The sequence below is a fragment of the Notothenia rossii genome, assembly GCF_949606895.1.
Source record: "Notothenia rossii genome assembly, chromosome: 2".
Lineage (NCBI taxonomy): Eukaryota > Metazoa > Chordata > Actinopteri > Perciformes > Nototheniidae > Notothenia > Notothenia rossii.
In genome coordinates this window covers 11,567,035-11,586,666 of record NC_136904.1, presented here as the reverse complement: position 1 = coordinate 11,586,666, position 19,632 = coordinate 11,567,035, and the positions used below count along the sequence as shown (strand labels likewise).

At 40.8% G+C, this 19,632-nt stretch overlaps 1 long non-coding RNA gene across 6 annotated transcripts; it reads right to left on the bottom strand.

The window, feature by feature from the left end:
- Nucleotides 1-9,111: 9,111 nt before the first annotated feature.
- LOC307029539 lies at nucleotides 9,112-12,742 on the bottom strand. Of its 6 annotated transcripts, none has more exons than XR_013805383.1 (5): nucleotides 11,663-12,742; nucleotides 11,474-11,581; nucleotides 11,187-11,286; nucleotides 9,820-10,679; nucleotides 9,112-9,473 (listed from the first exon to the last, which is right to left on the bottom strand). It is a non-coding gene; the product is annotated as an uncharacterized lncRNA (long non-coding RNA). The 6 variants fall into 6 exon arrangements; XR_013805384.1 differs by having other exon boundaries at nucleotides 9,112-10,679; nucleotides 11,671-11,746; nucleotides 12,240-12,712; XR_013805385.1 differs by having other exon boundaries at nucleotides 9,112-10,679; nucleotides 11,671-11,742; nucleotides 12,240-12,712.
- Between the last annotated feature and the right edge of the window lie 6,890 nt (nucleotides 12,743-19,632).

The following is a 19,632-nucleotide window of genomic DNA, read 5'->3' as shown; positions in this document are numbered from 1 at the left end:
AATGGGAGCTGAGCTCCCACAAGGAGGGTCTGAGCTCCCACGGACGCAGTGAAATCATACATCTGTGGGGGTCGCCAATACATTACCAACAACCATTATTTTAAATCACAAATAATGTATGTGTCAATGTAACTAGTATTATTTACGTTAACGAGGCAAATAGGCTAAAAGAAAAACATGTTTTCCAAAAGAACTACGCATCTCTTGAATGAAAATATGCCTGCACTGCACCTCCAAGGTGCGCAATACATTATTGCGCAATATATGCCTGTGAGCGTGCTGCGCGAGCCGAGATGTTGTGTGTGTGCGTAGTTTAACCTTTTCATATTTAAGTTTGTAGCAATTAGAGGGCTGCTGCGTGCGTGTGTTGCACACATTAGTTTTAAAGACCCCCATAGAGCTCAGTTTATAACTCAAACCCTAGTCCTGTAGTAATATCCCACAATGCTCATGGCAGTGGACATTTGGTAAGAGGTAACAGTTGATGAGAGCAGCATGTGTAGAGTTAGGAAGATCATGTTCCCACAGGCCTCCTCAGCAGGCTGCTGAAGGAGACCTCTGGGATGCTTTTTATTTTCTGGTCAATTCCACAGCAAAACAAGAATGGAGAGTCCTGAAAGCCTTGGTATATGACCAACACAGAGAGCAGCATCACTCATTAGATAATGCTTTAACACCAGAGGGGAAATTCAGTTTACTCACAGGAACAAGATGGAGTCACTCCTCTTCACATCTCAGGATTCTGAAAGTCAAGATTATTCAATTACTAGACCCTCCAGAAAAACGCGATTCTGCGATCGCAGAATTTACCGCATAATCAGCAAAATGGCGCAGAATTTTAAAAGGCTGCATATTTATCAACAGGCCGCATAATCCCCGCATTTTTCCACACAAAGTTGAGAAAAAAATGTTTTCACTCGACGTGACGTCATCAGCTCGCGCATCACAGAATGTAAACAACACTGTATAGAGTGAACGTGTGGAGCTCACACGATAGAGAAAACACCAAGATGAAAAAATCTAATCCATCTCATTTACCGACGAACATTTCTACTAAAGACCGGGCAAAAAGTGGGGGGAAACTATTCTGCACCCCGTGCAGCTGTGTGTTGGAGCATAAGAGAAAATCGACGGTGACGACCCGCTTTGATTCATTCAAACATTCGAAAATGCTTTCTGCTGCTGCGGACAAGAAAGCCAAACAACTCACGTTCACCGAGGCATCAACCTCCAAAACCCTTTCGAGGGCTACAAGAAACGAAGTGAGTAGCCTACAAGATTGAAGCTGCTCAGATAACGAACGAGTAAATGAAAACAGAATGAGGCGGAGAAGTGTGGGTGTGTGTGTGATTAAAATAGCCTAATTGCTTTTACAATAAATAAACATTGAATGTGTTTAATTTAATAGTAAAGGGGTTTAACGTTAGTGGCAGGTTGTGTGTGAGAGAGAATAAATAAGACAGCCCAAAATTTAAAAAAATTGTTATTCTTTTCCCCCGCATATTTAGCATATTTCACAACTTCACGCAATTTCACCGCATAAAATCACATAAAAACCCTGCATGTTTAATCGCATAATCAAGGATTTTTGCCCGCGTTTTTCTGGAGGGTCTAAATTACATCGCAACTCATTATTGAACAGTTCTAAAGATGCAGATTATTTATTTCTCCTTTAATCTTTCAAAATAAGCACGTGTCCTGCAGTAATATCCCACAATGCTCATGGGAGTGGACATGTGGGTAAAGCGTAACCACAGATTTATTCTGTGAGGCATTTCCAACGACACGGCCCTATAGGTAAAGGTCAGTCGGGATAGACCTCAGTTCTGTGACAGTCATACACTCGCACCTCTGCTGTGACGCCCTGCTGCATCCTGGGAGGACAGCCTCTCCTGCTGCAGCATCCTGGGAGGACAGCCTCTGCTGCTGCATCCTGGGAGGACAGCCTCTGCTGCAGCATCCTGGGAGGACAGCCTCTGCTGCAGCACACCTGAAGAAGACAGGCAGGAGAGAGTGAGAACATGTTGCAGCATTCATGTTTTATCATTACTTGACATGCATTTCTCCCTTTTGATGAAATTAGTTACATCTGCAGTGGTTTGCATGTACTATGTACAGACACAGGGTAAAGACATGGCTTTCTAATGAATAATGTTTCAACAAACATACCAGGACTCCACACACAGGCAGCATGGAGACCAACGATGCCAGTTTGTGAGTTTTGTCTCGCACTGACTTATGAACTAACCAGCTGAGAAAGCAGCTGGCTGCAGATACCGTACAGTGCTGTCATTACACAACATGTTTCACACTCTCCATACCACTCTCGACAGTTACTTTGAAAACATGGTTTGTTTTCCTCCTGGAATCTTGTGCATTTATAGCAGCCACCTGTTAGTTTAAACCCTCTTGTTAAGGGACGTACTTACATCATGCTGCAGTGTTGAAGGCCAGAGAGGACACCTGTTGAGGCAGAACTAAAGTTACTATGGGTTTCCATAAGCAGTGGCAGCAGAGACTGCTGTATTTTGTTCAGTTGGGCATCTCTCAATCACACTTCAGAGCAGTTGAACATTAAGCCAATCATCATGACACTTGAACAGTAACTGAATTCTGAAATGCAACTTACCAAGCTGTCCTTAAGGTTTCATCACCTGCCAAAGAACAAAGAATGTTTAAAGGACTGCCATAAACAAAAATATGTATATTTATAAATGTAACAGATGTCTTTTCTCATAAGTAACACTGCTACAACCAGCAGCAGTGGGTTGCAAGAGAATATTTGCTCTATGCACTGTATGAGCTCTACGGCCCACCTAACAGGACCAGAGCTCATACTGTGCCAAGCAGACAAGAAATGCATCAATCCCAACAGTACACATGTATTTGAGGAAAACAGTAATGTCGAGTAGCATGCCCAGGCTTGCTGTATTTAAAGAGGTGGAGTCTATTAAACTGACATGCTATGAAGTGGTTGATGACGTTTTGGATACCTCGGCAGCGAGGGCCACCCTTACCCTACCCCAGATCTTATAAAACAAGAGAATCAGGTCCAGATAACATTAAATGCAAACTAGTCGTTTATGAACTTTGTGCCAAAAACCTATGACAAGTCAAATGTCCATGGAAGCCTGAAGGTTTAGGTTGTCAGGCTCCTGCAGTAAAAAAAAGAAGAAGCAGACCCCCGACTAGTTCCTGCGAGTTTCACGGTCTGATATGAAGTGATGACAGAACACACATGATATCTAAATTGGTTTCACCGTTTGTCTTTCGGACTGGACTTATCGTACGATAAATAAAAATGAACTCGATAACTTTCGTGACCTCGATAAATTGCCGTTTACATGCGTTTTTGTTTACATAAGGATGTGACCAGCATTATAGCCAGGCGTGCTGTGTCTGCCGGCCCGCCACGCTGTGTGTGAGATATATTTATATATATATGAACGTGGAGGTGTTGTTTCCTTGTTTAGCGATACACAGCGAAACACAGCAAAACTCATCCTGAGCACACACAAAGTCACAGCCGAAGTAAAAACAATAAGTGTGGCTTGATATCGAGTAAGAAAAAGGTTGATAAACCCTGTGAGAATGGGTCTGCAGAGAGAATTTCGCCACGATACCAACTGTCTGTTATCATCCTGCAGCAGGGAGGAGAAATCAGCAGAGCTGCCTGCACTGAGTGTGTGTGTGTGTGTGTGTGTGTGTGTGTGTGTGTGTGTGTGTGTGTGTGTGAGGAAGCCCGTAGATTGGTCAATTTGGACCAATCAGCGGGGGCTTAACGTAACGGCTCCACGGACGTAACGGCTCCACGGATTGGTCCATTTGGTTCCGGGAAACGCATGACATCATGAGTTACCCGGAAGAATCAATGGACAGTGACGTATCTCCAACAAGGCGTTTTTGGGAGGTATTTTCTGTGTTAAGAGTTTTACTCGCTTCAGGGTGTACTTTGAGGGCTTTGACTCTGCAGACCGTTTACATGCATAAAAACCTTCATAACACACAAGGGGACGGGTAATAACCGGAAAAGCATGACATGGGACCTTTAACATCAGTGAGAAGCTAAACTATCTATTAATGATGTCAATGACAGGGAGTGTGATTGTTGAAATAGGGCGTGAGCGGTCTTGCTGTTCAAAGAAGAATGACAACACTGTAGATCACCAACACTACGGTTTATTTTTTATTCACAGGCAAGTCAACGTTGTCGCAGTAAAAGTCCCAAGATAGCTCCTGGTGCAATAAAATGTTCCCTTTCAGTGTTTTACTATTATGTCTGATGTTTCTCTATTAATATTGCTGCTGCATTAATGTGTATGTTGCATGTTACTGCTGTAGATGTGTTTCCGAGCCGCTCCGATTACAACGAGAGTTACAACGAGAACGTGACGTCATATTTACACAAGACGGATCCTTTCTAGCCGTAACCGGTGGCCTTTGGTGACGACACGCGACGCAGAATAACTTTATAAAATAAAGTTGCCATACTTCGGATTACATTAACGACATCTGAATAATAATAATTTAAATAAATGTTATCAACTTTTAAAGGGAAAATACTCTCAGGTCCTTAAATAAACATTCTAAAGCCATGCCGCCAGTAAAGCAGTTTGCATGCTACGTGCATCAGGACTGAAACTTTTGCACATCTGTATGAATGCAGTCTTCTCATTCATTTAACTCAACATACTATCCTCACCCAGCTGGAGGCCCCGCACGAGACAATATGCAATGCACTTAAGATGCCGGTGTATCAACTACACGAGGAGGAAAGGCTAACAGCCTTTCTAGCATTAAGCTAACTAGCAGCTACTGTGCTCAACCGGGACAACGTGGCGTCCACAACGTGAGCACGTCGCGTTTCACATGTCTTATTAAAATCCCACTAAAGTAACTTGACTTACACATGAGGACATGTTGTGCTGTGCCAGGTATTTTCAGCGAATATTTACCTTCTGCGTGTTTTCTGGACGACCAGGGGCCTCAGTGTTTTAGCGTGCACAACACGTGTTACCGAATAAAATGTGGGACGAACGACCAACTGGTGAGAGGTGAAGTCCCTCCCCTTCCGGTTGAGCTCCATGGGAACTTATTTCGGAAAAGTTATGCATTGAAGTCAATGGAGAGAGAAAGATTATCTTTCGATCCCGTTTGAATTGTGCCACGAATTACACATATGATGTTTGTCAATTTAAAATATAATTTTACAAGTCAAAAAAATAAAAAAATGTGTCCTAAAACTGTGAAGTAACACTTTTTTTGTGTGAAACCGCTCAATGAACTACATCTCCGTGTCGCACCACACACACCAAGACGGCCGTCACGTTAGCACATTTGAGTCATTCTGGCTTGCAGACTTCTTCTTTTTTAAACTTGAGGCACAATTTCTCTTTCTTCTGAGAGACATAATCTCATTGCTCTCAAGATGCTTTTTGTTAAATCAACTCAGCAATAGTTGGTCAGCAAGTAATGTGTTTTTATTACATGTACAGCACTTTGGCTCGACCAAAGTCTTGAACCAGCAAGACCAGCCTGGCCAGCTTCTCCAGCCTGGTAAACCAACTAAACCAGCCTAACACCAGCTAAAACCAGCCAAGCAACCCGGGAAACTGGCTATGGACGTTTGTTCACTTTCTTCTAGCTCTTATTATTATTTATAACATCTGTTTTTGTGTTTCATCCATAGAGCTGAGTATGAGCGTTTCCCCTATTATCTATTACTCTGTCAAAGTGAGCCTGGTTTTTAACCTTCTTTAATGTTATATTGAACTGGTGTTTGAGCTGGCAACTATTATGTTGCGTTTGTTTTTTTGAAAAGAATACTGTCCTCTAGTGCTTTTTTATTTTTATTTTCTGTCAATAGTTTTCTTGTGTGCAGATTGTGGGCAATATAATTGACTAAGTGTTTGTGTTACAGGCTCCTCATCCTCTGGGGGAACCTTTTCTGCTTTCAGTGTAGGGACTGCTCCGTGTGACACTTTAAAAGGGTGAGTAAGCTAACTCACTGTAATAATTGTGTAGAAGTTGTGCTTTGAGTAGTGCATGCTTTTGTTCTCTTTTTGTCCCTCACAGTTAGCAGGCATTGTGACCTAGTGGACCAGACCTGCCCATATGAGGGGAAACCCACCATGTAATAGTGTAAAGTATAGTTTACCCGTTGACTGCTGAACATTGACATTTTAACATGTATATTTGTGAAATAAAGCTGCATTCTATTTGGTAATTCATGCCTCTGTCATTTTCCTTGTGAAGGGAAGCCCCACAATCTGCAAAACAACTTTGAATTTAGATTGAGGGTCCACAGGTTCCTCCATCCCCTCAACAGGAGTTGGTGTTGTCAGCTATTTAAAGGGGACCCCAGCCACAGTACCACATATGCATCAGAGAGGGTGTTTTCACTGTTGGCCTAATATATTATTGGTCAACTGAACTTGGCAACACTAAACACAACCACACCTTAAGCTAAGTAAAAACAGTCTACATGCTCACCTGGAGATGGCCCACTATATGGGTAATAGTCAAATGAGTGCCACAAGACCTTTCTATGACACTGAATAGGAACAGACCACAGCTCTGATTTAGTAGATCTTGCTGACCAACTATTGCTGGGTTGATTTAACAAAAAGCATCTTTAAATTGAGATTATGTTTCTCAGAAGAAAGAGAAACTGTGCCATTTGAGGGGTCACGAGAGTGGAAAAGTGCTTTATAAATGCTGCCAATTTACCTTATACACTATTTCTATCTCCTTCCCTCCTTCCTTTCCATGATCTTTGAACTGAAGCTGATACTCTAGTTTTGGGTTATTTTGGGAGTTTAAACTTGTTATACTGTTGTCCAGGGTGTGGTCCGTTTGCATTAGTCAACAATGCACCCGGTTATTTTCCAGTAACTCTTCAATCAAATAACACACAAAGGAAAAACCCAAGAAGTTTGACTTTTTAAAAAAAATGATGATCAATTTGAATACTTTAGATTGTTTTTGTTTCCCAACGAAAAACAATAATCATACATTTTATATGAATTGCATTGAAATCTGAGACGCAGGTGATGATAAACATGTCTGTTACCATGCTGCCACTTTTTGAGTTTCACGCCATGCCATGCCACTACGGTATATTGAATAGTGCTATATATATATTATACTCTGTAATCTTAACTATATCTGATAGCTCAAGCCCTCCTTTCGTTAGTCTTCCTTTAAAACAACAGAGAGAATGAATGTCTTGTTTATCAGAAAATAGTACTGTTGAGTACATTTTAGGTTTGTACGTTTATGTCCATGTGAAAGATAAACATGATAAGTAGTGTCCCTGTCCATTAAACAGCTGTTGTTCCCATAACCAGAAAAAGAGTGATGGTACTTTTCCCAATAAATCATGTCGCTAAGACTAGGCTCATCACTTTGAAGCATTCCTAAATCAAATCTGTGCAAAAGTTAATGTTTATTGAACAAAATAACACAAACAATAACCAAAGCAGGACTATACGGTCAACAGAAAAGAGCAAGTTCAGCCCGTTGGTCATCCACACACCAGGTGCCGTAAATACCTGACTACATCCATGTGATCATTGAATGATATACAACTGTGTGTGGTTCAAACAAATAAGTATAATACCAGGAATAATAAGCAACGGCTAAAATCTGTGGATCAAAATGTTATAATAATGCATCATCAATATTATTTACTAAATGTATTTATGATATTTAAAAAAAGGTGTAGAAATAATTCCTTTGATTAACCCCTGGAGCGACCAGTGTGAATATGAAACATTCATGAAAATAAAGGTTAGACGAAAGGACTTCTGTTCACACACATATACAAGTTTACATCTGTGTCTTTATTGTTATCATGTTAACAAAACAGGTGATCACGTAACATCTCAGCTGCTAAGGACAAGTTGTGCGAGATGCACAAACTGAGGGAAAAGTTGCTGAACAACGCACATCATTCCACATCCCTCGAAAGTTGTTGACTACACAGTCTTCACCTCGTCCCCTGTTGTTTGGTTCTCCTCTATACCAAAAGAAATACTTGGCTACAGACCCATCAGACCACATCCATCTTCCTTCTTTGGCGATGTCATGGAGTCCGATCCATGTTGCTCCCTCAGCAGGGTCAGAGCTTTTGATCAGGAATTTGACAAAATCCTCTTCCTCTCTACTGTGGATAGACAGCAGGTTGCCTCCCTGGGACACACAGTAGAGCTCTGCATCAGCCCAGGTCCTCTCTGTGTTGAAGTACTTGTAGCAGCGGCCGTTGAAGGAGAACCAGAAGGAGGGACAGGTGTCTTGCTGTTGCTCCATTTGAGGGTCATCTGAAGAAGACACAGCACCCAGAGCCAGGCCCAACAGGAAGAGGAAAACCAGCATGATGATGATGTCACCGTCTCTGTCTGTTAAAGTTGCACTGAACCGTTGGAGAGGATGGAGATTGTGAAGCTTCAAGTGACAGGCTGCTTCTTATATTGTATATGTGTGGGAATGTGATGTCATTGTCACGTGACGTGATCACATGACCGGTGACCGGTAAAATGTAAGTTATAAAAGTTTTTCCGCCAGTTTCAGAAAACCTTTCTCTTGGCTGCACGCTCACCGTTATCTCCCTCAAGGTAGGACTCGCGGGTTTAAGGTGGTTTTATGGTCTTTTCAATGAACCTATGGAAGGGTCTCAGGTCAGATTGGATTTCATTAGGGCGAGGGCAAGATACGCTTAGACCAAATTAGCTGGTCAACCAGCCTGACCAGCTAAGTTGACCAGCTTGGCTGGTTTAGAGGGGTTTTGGACACTTTAGCTGGCCAGGATAGCTGGTTTAGCTGGTTTAGCTGGTGCACCAGCTAAACCAGCTAAACCAGCCAAACCAGCTAAACCAGCCATCCAGGCCAGCTAAGAAAAACAGCATAGACCAGCATAGTATGCTGGTCACCAGCATCCATCTATCACCAGTTTATGTTTAATAATAGTATTAAATATACCATGCTGGAAGCTTACCAGGATTCCAGGTGACCAGCATACATTGTTTAAATACTGGTGTGATTATTTAAACTAGAAAACATAAATATATTACAAAGATTCATTGTGTCATGTATTCTGGTATCTACCAAAATAAAGACATTGTATAGTGTTCATAACAGTATTTCAATTTAATAAATAGCAATAAATAGCTAGTTAATATAATAAAATACACAGTAACAATACAAATAACAACCAACCTGCAAATCAACGTACACATCAAAATAAATATATTATCTAAAACGGGTTCATTTGTTTTTAAATAAAAGCAATAAATAGAATTCAATATTTAAATGGTAACAAAAACAGTAACACTATGTATGATAAGAAAAAGGCAACAAAGAAAGTGTTTTTTGTTTTTCCTTGTTCATTTCCATAATGTTTCCCATTGTGTAGCGTCCAGCCTTTCCCAATCTGGCCTGCACTTCTGTCTGTTGAAGCCACTTCTTGAAGCAAACTGAAAAGAAATGTACAGATATAAGTACAGTGTAAAAAGAAAACTTGACATTTACGTTAACATTTGGGCTGCTGTGGTTGCCAGAACCGTTAAAGTATGGTAAAATACATTACAAATTGCAGTACAACAATTGCTTACGGTGAATTACAATGGCAAAAAAAAATAGAGCTAGTGTACACGGTGCAGCTGTATTATCTGGGAAATAGAAGAATCGGATCAGGGTTCGGTATTGGCAGACAATCAATATCAAATGAATCGGATCATTATTAGCATCAGCACTTGATCACCTTTGTCGACTTGCAGCCTAAATATAAAGATAACTCCACTCCTCTCCTACCACTCTTACCTCTAATGAGCCTTGGTAGAACTAGTGTCGGAGTCATAGGGTCCAGGACTGACTGAAGACATGTGGAACAGAGTCATAGGGTCCAGGACTGACTGAAGACGTGTGGAACAGAGTCATAGGGTCCAGGACTGACTGAAGACATGTGGAACAGAGTCATAGGTTCCAGAACTGACTGAAGACATGTGGAACAGAGTCATAGGGTCCAGAACTGACTGAAGATGTGTGGAACAGAGTCATAGGGTCCAGAACTGACTGAAGACATGTGGAACAGAGTCATAGGGTCCAGGACTGACTGAAGACATGTGGAACAGAGTCATAGGGTCCAGGACTGACTGAAGACATGTGGAACAGAGTAATAGGGTCCAGGACTGACTGAAGACATGTGGAACAGAGTCATTGGGTCCAGAACTGACTGAAGACATGTGGAACAGAGTCATTGGGTCCAGAACTGACTGAAGACATGTGGGACAGAGTCATAGGGTCCAGAACTGACTGAAGACATGTGGAACAGTCATAGGGTCCAGAACTGACTGAAGACATGTGGAACAGTCATAGGGTCCAGAACTGACTGAAGACATGTGGAACAGTCATAGGGTCCAGAACTGACTGAAGACGTGTGGAACAGTCATAGGGTCCAGAACTGACTGAAGACATGTGGAACAGTCATAGGGTCCAGAACTGACTGAAGACATGTGGAACAGAGTCATAGGGTCCAGGACTGACTGAAGACATGTGGGACAAAGGACAGTCATGGTTCCATGTACAGGGAACTGGAACTTCGAACAGGTGTTTTCAACCTTTCTGCCTGAAGATTCACAAGTTCTTGATCAGGTGTTTGATGTGGGCTGGCATGATCCTTTCTGCAGCGATAAATAAAGAAAACATTGTTAATAATAGTAATGATGGTAACAACAATAATATTAGTATAACTATTTATATAGCACTTAAACAATTGCAAAGTGATTCTCACAACAAAAATAAAGAACAAAACAATACCAACAATAAAAAAACAAATGATTATAGGAATGTTAAGAGACAAAGAAATGATGAACATTCTGAGAGGCCGACTACAAAAGGTAGACTCAATGGCTCTTGATGACATCAATGAGCAGTCCCAATAGATGCTGTTATATAAAAAGAAATAGAATAGGTCCAGATTTCTTTTATTTTGTGTTGGATGATTTGTTTTATTGATTGCTTATGGATGTTAAGATGTGTTTTACAATTATAACAAAAATATTATTGTAATTGGAATCAAAAAGATTGCAAATCATAGTTTTAATAAAATCACTAGCAATATAGGATTTATTCAACAGCAGTAAAGCATTAAGTTGCTAAATTAACGTACACTGAACTGTAAAACTTACCACTATTTAGGAAAGGATCAGAATCAGAAGGATTGACTAGTAGGACAGCGAAGAGGTGGAGAAGGTCTCTGTCATGTACAACCATTGGTAGATGTTACACCTGAAAGAAAGATAAGGAAATAAGACAACACAGGAGGACAAACGTTTTCTTAAGTAAAAGACCAAATCATGTCAAGCTTTAACCTGAGCCTGTTTTTTCAGTCTTTACAATGCACTGTTGGAAATTACATTCCAAAGGCTAAATTCAAACTCAATACCATAAATAACTGAGTACCAAAGTGCTTTACCTGATAGAACACGTTCCACACCATCCGGCTGGGCCTTTTGCTGCATAACATCTCCTCCCTCTCTCTCTCTGGTGTTAGGTTCCAGTAGATCTCTATTATCCAATAAAACTGAAATTCCCCAAAAAATCATATTAAAAAAAGTTTAAAACAATAACTTGCTTTTGGCATTGAAATGGATTAGAATCTTACCTTTTTACCTGGATGTCAGGAAGGCCAGGAAGTCGTTCCCTTCATGTCCACAACCAGTCATAGGAGTTCAAATGTAAAGCCTGACTGATGACAAGAGCGGGAGACTTACATTTTACAATTATATTTTAAATTAATACCAGAGCAGTGTGTACATAGGCCCTGTACGACGTGCAAATAACAGATCAAATCCCAGATGGACTCACACACTTTGGTGATGTCCTCATCTGATGTTTCATTTTTTAGCAGCAAAGTAACATTACTCAAAGTATATGTCGGACCCAACTCATTTACAGTATGTTTTGCATCTCCTCAACAATGGTCTGTATCATTGAGTAGAAAAAAAATTGTCCCTACAATTTCAGTTAGATTAACACACATTTGTAAGAAAAGTTTACAATGAAGCATTCTCTTTGTATTAAGCTAGCTGCCACATAAAGTACAGCTTAACATGCTAACCTTTGGGGAGCTACAGTTAGCTAACTTCATGTTCAACACAAAACCTCTAATGGCATTACATTGACAATTTTAATCAAAACTTAAGTCTCTCAACTTGTAAGATAACGTTAAGTTAACTTACCCTTAAACAAACCCTTAAATAACTACATCACGTTTTTCAGGGGAAAAACAAACTGCAGAAAATGTGAGCTGCTAACGGTTGTTAGCTAAGACAGCTAGCTCTTGTTAAGGGAAGTAACATTAGCCTACTAGCAAACGTAAGGTTAAAGGGGAGCTATCATGCAAAATTCACTTTTGTACGTCTTTTATACATGACATTTAGCTGTCCTTTCAGGTCCCTCCCCTTTTGGGAGCGTAGGGCAAAATTAGGAGGGAATTCCGTCTCATAGCTTTTGTGCACTGTTTTGAAATGCAGCTCCTAAATTACCCTTCTTCGATAAAGCCACACTCGCATTGCAGATGAGACAGATGGACTTTGAATTGGAATAGATAAAAAAAAAATCCTCCTCCCACTCGGAGTGAAAATTATATATTTTGGGCTTTTTTGCATCTGCCATAATTGCTGTCTTGTGTGTGTGCGGACTGTCACTCCTGTTGACACAGACAACGTCAGCGAAATAGTGCCCACTGCCCACCAGCCACGCCCCGACACATGGGGTGACGCCGGCCAATTGCAAAGCTTTGATGCGTTCAAGTGCATTATTCTGGCACAGGAAGATTATGTTCCAGGACATTAACGATAAAACAGAATATTGTTGTTCTATTTTTAGACACATCTCGCGATCGACTGGGAATCTCCCCGCGACCCTTCTTTTTAACGAGTTGCTGCTCTTGTTCTGAAATCTTCGCTCGCGCTGAACACTCACAACATGTCACTCCCACGTGGCCGGGTGGGCTTTTAGGGAGGGGCGAAAGCGCACCCAGCAAAATAATCGTATTTTGTCAATTATGCTGTTTTCATAATCGTCGCAAGCCATAATCGTAATCGCGATTAAAATATGATTAATTGCCCAGCCCTATTCCTCGGTTATCGCTCCTTATCGCTCCTTATCGCTCCTCGATCCTCCATCCTCCATCCTCGGTCCTCCATCCTCCATCCTCGGTCCTCCGGCGGAAATAAGCGCCATGGGACGCTACTCAAGATGGCGTAGACAAATCAACTTCCGGTGATACAGAGGAGCGAGGAGCGAGTAAATGAAAATAACCGACCTGAGACGCAGCCCGGGCCTCAATTATATGCCTGCAGCTAGTCCAAAACGCAGCTGCACCATAGGCGGATTTTGAGGGGGGGCAGGGGGGCCATTGCCCCCCCTAGTGGCTGAAATATGTTACAGCATTACTACATCTAAAACTGTTCCAATACAAATATTTCGTATATCAATATTTTAATAGATGTAATAAAATGATTGTTACAATACAAATCTGAATAATATCATGTTTTGTTTGAAATCATTTCATTTTTGAGCAGTCGCATGTTGTGACATGTGTGTGTGACGTGTGAGGTTAAGGACACATTTCCCTCACTTTTTTTTGCATACAAGTGATTCAGCTATTGTATTACAAGAATTAGCAGTAATGGGTATTCGGCGATTACCTAACCCGAAAGACGGTTAAAAAGGACAGCTATCCAAATCTATACAAGATGCTCGTTGGCACTGACTCTGCCTATCGGATCTGCCACCTCTGAGAGAAGTTTTTCTGCAATGAGGAGAATTCGGAACAGGCTGCGGTCAACGATGGGAGGAACAAGATTTTCCTCAATTGCGGTTCTTCAAATTGAGGATGACATAACCACACAGCTGTCACCTGAGGGGATAGTGGAGTCGACATATATGCGGAACGTAAAAAAAGGCTTCTACTTCTGCACTAAGTTAGGACACTGGTTAATAATATTGTAGCGTGATCAACTAACCAAGGGATATAGTATCAAATAAGTATAAGATGTGCAAAGTTATGATACGTTTTACAGTTATGTAATGCACTGTTGTTGGGGGGAGAGACCGCCCCTTCCATATGAGCATGAGGCGTGCATGACGGGACGAGGTATGTTCGTATGTGGAAAAGTCATACAGTGCGGTGAATGCTGGCTTTATTGCTACTGTATCCGTAGCACCCCACGCAATAGTTGGGACTGTGTACTGATGTCAGTAAAAAAGGTTTGATCCCCAAGCGCAAATGTCAAACTCCGCCTATGAGCTGCACGTCTTCTGACTGGCCACAAAAAGCGTGACCACATCACCCCAATTCTGGCCTGACTACACTGGCTTCAGCTCCGAATTGATTTTAAAATCCTTTTATTTGTTTTCAAAGCCCTAAATGGGCTGGCTCCTGCCTATATAGCCAAACTCCTCCATCGCTACACCCCAGCCAGAGCTTTAAGGTCTGCTGACCAGCTGTTGCTGATAGTGCCCAAGACCAGGCTCAAAACCTGAGGTCACCGAGCCTTCGCAGCAGCTGGACTCAGGCTCTGGAATAGTCTGCCCCTCCACGTGAGGTCGGCCCGGACACTAGGGGTTTTTAAATCCTCACTAAAGACTCACTTCTTCTCCCTGGCCTTCTAGTCAGAGCGGAGCACGACACCTGACTATTCCCTGTGTTTTTGTTTTTTATATTTCTGTTGTAAATTATTGTCTTTTATTGAGATAGTAATGTGTTTTTATTACATGTACAGCACTTTGGCTCGACCAAAGTCTTGAACCAGCAAGACCAGCCTGACCAGCATGTCCAGCCTGGTAAACCAACTAAACCAGCCTAACACCAGCTAAAACTAGCCAAGCAACCCAGGAAACTGGCTATGGACGTTTGTTCACTTTCTTCTAGCTCTTATTATTATTTATAACATCTGTTTTTGTGTTTCCTCCATAGAGCTGAGTATGAGCATTTCCCCTATTATCTATTACTCTGTCAAAGTAAGCCTGGTTTTTAACCTTCTTTAATGTTATATTGAACTGGTGTTTGAGCTGGCAACTATTATGTTGCGTTTGTTTTTTAAAAATAATACTGTCCTCTAGTGCTTTTTTATTTTTATTTTCTGTCAATAGTTTTCTTGTGTGCAGATTGTGGGCAATATAATTGACTAAGTGTTTGTGTTAGAGGCTCCTCTTCCTCTGGGGGAACCTTGTCTGCTTTCAGTGTAGGGACTGCTCCGTGTGACACTTTAAAAGGGTGAGTAAGCTAACTCACTGTAATAATTGTGTAGAAGTTGTGCTTTGAGTAGTGCATGCTTTTGTTCTCTTTTTGTCCCTCACAGTTAGCAGGCATTGTGACCTAGTGGACCAGACCTGCCCATATGAGGGGAAACCCACCATGTAATAGTGTAAAGTATAGTTTACCCGTTGACTGCTGCTGTTTGTACATTTTAACATGTATATTTGTGAAATAAAGCTGCATTCTATTTGGTAATTCATGCCTCTGTCATTTTCCTTGTGAAGGGAAGCCCCACAATCTGCAAAACAACTTTGGATTTAGATTGAGGGTCCACAGGTTCCTCCATCCCCTCCACAGGAGTTGGTGTTGTCAGCTATTTAAAGGGGACACCAGCCACAGTTACCACATATGCATCAGAGAGGGTGTTTTCACTGTTGGCCTAATATATTATTGGTCAACTGAACTTGGCATCACTAAACACAACCACACCTTAACATAAGCAAAAACAGTCTACCTGCTCACCTGGAGATGGCCCACTATACTTTACGTTTTTTACAAGCGTATATGAAGATTTTAAATCAAATGTTGGCACTGCTAAACATTGGCAGACAAAAAACAAATTATTTTCAAGTTTACAAGGCTTTTATTGTCATGTATGCATAGCTACAGTGTAGTTATGACAATGAACATCTTAGTTCACAGGCTCTTCCAACAGTGCAACACAATAAAACAGATAAGATAGTCAAGGTAAATAAAATAGAATATAATAGAAACGGTGTAGAAATGCAAATTGGAATATTGGAATATTGATATGAGTTGCAAACAGATGAATGTTATGGATTTTCTTTCAAAAGTTCAGGTATTTAACATTCTTATTACTTCGTTTTATTATCTCTTACTACCTCCAGAAGATGTTTGTCGGGAGGGATGATAGTCTGTTTTTAAAAGATACGCTTTATTGCAAATGAAGACCAAGCTGCCAATCACACTGAAGGTTTGTAAACATTTAATTGAGCCACCACATTACCACAAACAATTCCCAGGTTGTGCAAAATGAAGATGAACATTAGTCAAAAAAGAGCATAAGCTTGTGTTGATATATATATCACATAAAACATAATTGATTAATTTCAGGGGAGACTTATTGCTTTGTGTCTAATTCTCTTTTCATTCACAACTGATCGTCGCTCTGACTTGCTCCTCTGCTGCCCTCCAGTGGCCACAAGGCACAACAGGTACTTTTACATGACAGCATGTAGCTCCAAACCACAAATGTATTTCCTTCTGAAAATGAACTTGCACTTTATTAAACCTCTAAACATGGCACATGAACCTGTCACCTCAACACAAATAAACTATATACAATTAAATAAGGAATATAGTACAATACGAATGCTCTAATAACAGTGAGCAGAGATGTATTTTGATGTGTGGGCATAATGGAAAGGGTAATAGTCAAATAACTGCCACAAGGCCTTTCTAGGACACTGAATAGGAACAGACCACAGCTCGGATTTAGGAGATCTTGCTGACCAAATATTGCTGAGTTGATTTAACAGAAAAGCATCTTTAAAATGAGATTATGTTTCTCAGAAGACAGATAAATTGTGCCTCATGTTTTAAAAACAAATCTAAAGTCTGCAAGCCAGACTGACTCTTTTCACTTTTTTAAGGTTACACCAGCAAACCCTTGTACCCAGATGCTAAATTACCACGTAGCTACATTTTAAACATTAAGCACTTTTCTATAACTTAGAGGCTGCACTGTCTGCTGTTCAGAAAAAGTTAAGGAGACTGGCTTTGAAGGTGAAATGTGCTGTCAAAGGGTGTGAATAATGCATTGTTTCCTTGTCAAAAAAGTGAACCATTATGTTGCGTATATCACAAACACAAAAAGGACTTTCATACAGACAGTAAGTGTACATCTGTGTCTTTATTGGGGCCAAAGGCATGTTAACAGAGTAACAGGTGAACAGTGACCTGGTTCAATAAGATGTATGTAATATCTCAGTTGCTAAACACAAGTTATGCCAGCTGCACAAACTGATAAGAATAATAATGGAAATCATTCCATGTGTGATCCAAACCATAGTTGGTGTGGACAGTCTTCATTTCCATCATTGTTGGGCTCTCCTGAACTCTAAGAGACAAAAATAAGGAACCCTAAATTGCTCCTGATTGCATGGCGATCAGTGTGAGTGTGAATCTTGTTCTCCCTTAGCAGGTGCATGCACTATATGAATGTGTGTATCCTGTTGTTCAGCTAGACTTATGTCAAAGACATTTGAGGGGTCACGAGAGTGGAAAATTGCTTTATAAATGCTGCCAATTTACCATATACACTATTTCTATCTCCTTCCCTCCTTCCTTTCCATGATCTTTGAACTGAAGCTGATACTCTAGTTTTGGGTTATTTTGGGAGTTTAAACTTGTTATACTGTTGTCCAGGGTGTGGTCCGTTTGCATTAGTCAACAATGCACAGAAGGATTGTGGGCACTTTTGTTTCACCCGGTTATTTTCCAGTACCTCTTCAATCAAATAACACACAAAGGAAAAACCCAAGAAGTTTGACTTTTTTTTGAAAATGATGATCAATTTGAATACTTTAGATTGTTTTTGTTTCCCAACAAAAAACAATAATCATTCATTTTATATGAATTGCATTGAAATCTGAGACGCAGGTTATGATAAACATGTCTGTTACCATGCTGCCACTTTTCTAGTTTCACACCATGCCATGCCACTACGGTATATTGAATAGTGCTATATATATATTATACTCTGTAATCTTAACTATATCTGATAGCTCAAGCCCTCCTTTCGTTAGTCTTCCTTTAAAACAACAGAGAGAATGAATGCCTTGTTTATCAGAAAATAGTACTGTTGAGTACATTTTAGGTTTGTACGTTTATGTCCATGTGAAAGATAAACATGATAAGTAGTGTCCCTGTCCATTAAACACCTGTTGTTCCCATAACCAGAAAAAGAGTGATGGTACTTTTCCCAATAAATCATGTCGCTAAGACTAGGCTCATCACTTTGAAGCATTCCTAAATCAAATCTGTGCAAAAGTTAATGTTTATTGAACAAAATAACACAAACAATAACCAAAGCAGGACTATACGGTCAACAGAAAAGAGCAAGTTCAGCCCGTTGGTCATCCACACACCAGGTGCCGTAAATACCTGACTACATCCATGTGATCATTGAATGATATACAACTGTGTGTGGTTCAAACAAATAAGTATAATACCAGGAATAATAAGCAACGGCTAAAATCTGTGGATCAAAATGTTATAATAATGCATCATCAATATTATTTACTAAATGTATTTATGATATTTAAAAAAAGGGGTAGAAATAATTCCTTTGATTAACCCCTGGAGCGACCAGTGTGAATATGAAACATTCATGAAAATAAAGGTTAGACGAAAGGACTTCTGTTCACACACATATACAAGTTTACATCTGTGTCTTTATTGTTATCATGTTAACAAAACAGGTGATCACGTAACATCTCAGCTGCTAAGGACAAGTTGTGCGAGATGCACAAACTGAGGGAAAAGTTGCTGAACAAGGCACATCATTCCACATCCCTCGAAAGTTGTTGACTACACAGTCTTCACCTCGTCCCCTGTTGTTTGGTTCTCCTCTATACCAAAAGAAATACTTGGCTACAGACCCATCAGACCACATCCATCTTCCTTCTTTGGCGATGTCATGGAGTCCGATCCATGTTGCTTCCTCAGCAGGGTCAGAGCTTTTGATCAGGAATTTGACAAAATCCTCTTCCTCTCTACTGTGGATAGACAGCAAGTTGCCTCCCTGGGACACACAGTAGAGCTCTGCATCAGCCCAGGTCCTCTCTGTGTTGAAGTACTTGTAGCAGCGGCCGTTGAAGGAGAACCAGAAGGAGGGACAGGTGTCTTGCTGTTGCTCCATTTGAGGGTCATCTGAAGAAGACACAGCACCCAGAGCCAGGCCCAACAGGAAGAGGAAAACCAGCATGATGATGATGTCACCGTCTCTGTCTGTTAAAGTTGCACTGAACCGTTGGAGAGGATGGAGATTGTGAAGCTTCAAGTGACAGGCTGCTTCTTATATTGTATATGTGTGGGAATGTGATGTCATTGTCACGTGACGTGATCACATGACCGGTGACCGGTAAAATGTAAGTTATAAAAGTTTTTCCGGCAGTTTCAGAAAACCTTTCTCTTGGCTGCACGCTCACCGTTATCTCCCTCAAGGTAGGACTCGCGGGTTTAAGGTGGTTTTATGGTCTTTTCAATGAACCTATGGAAGGGTCTCAGGTCAGATTGGATTTCATTAGGGCAAGGGCAAGATACGCTTAGACCAAATTAGCTGG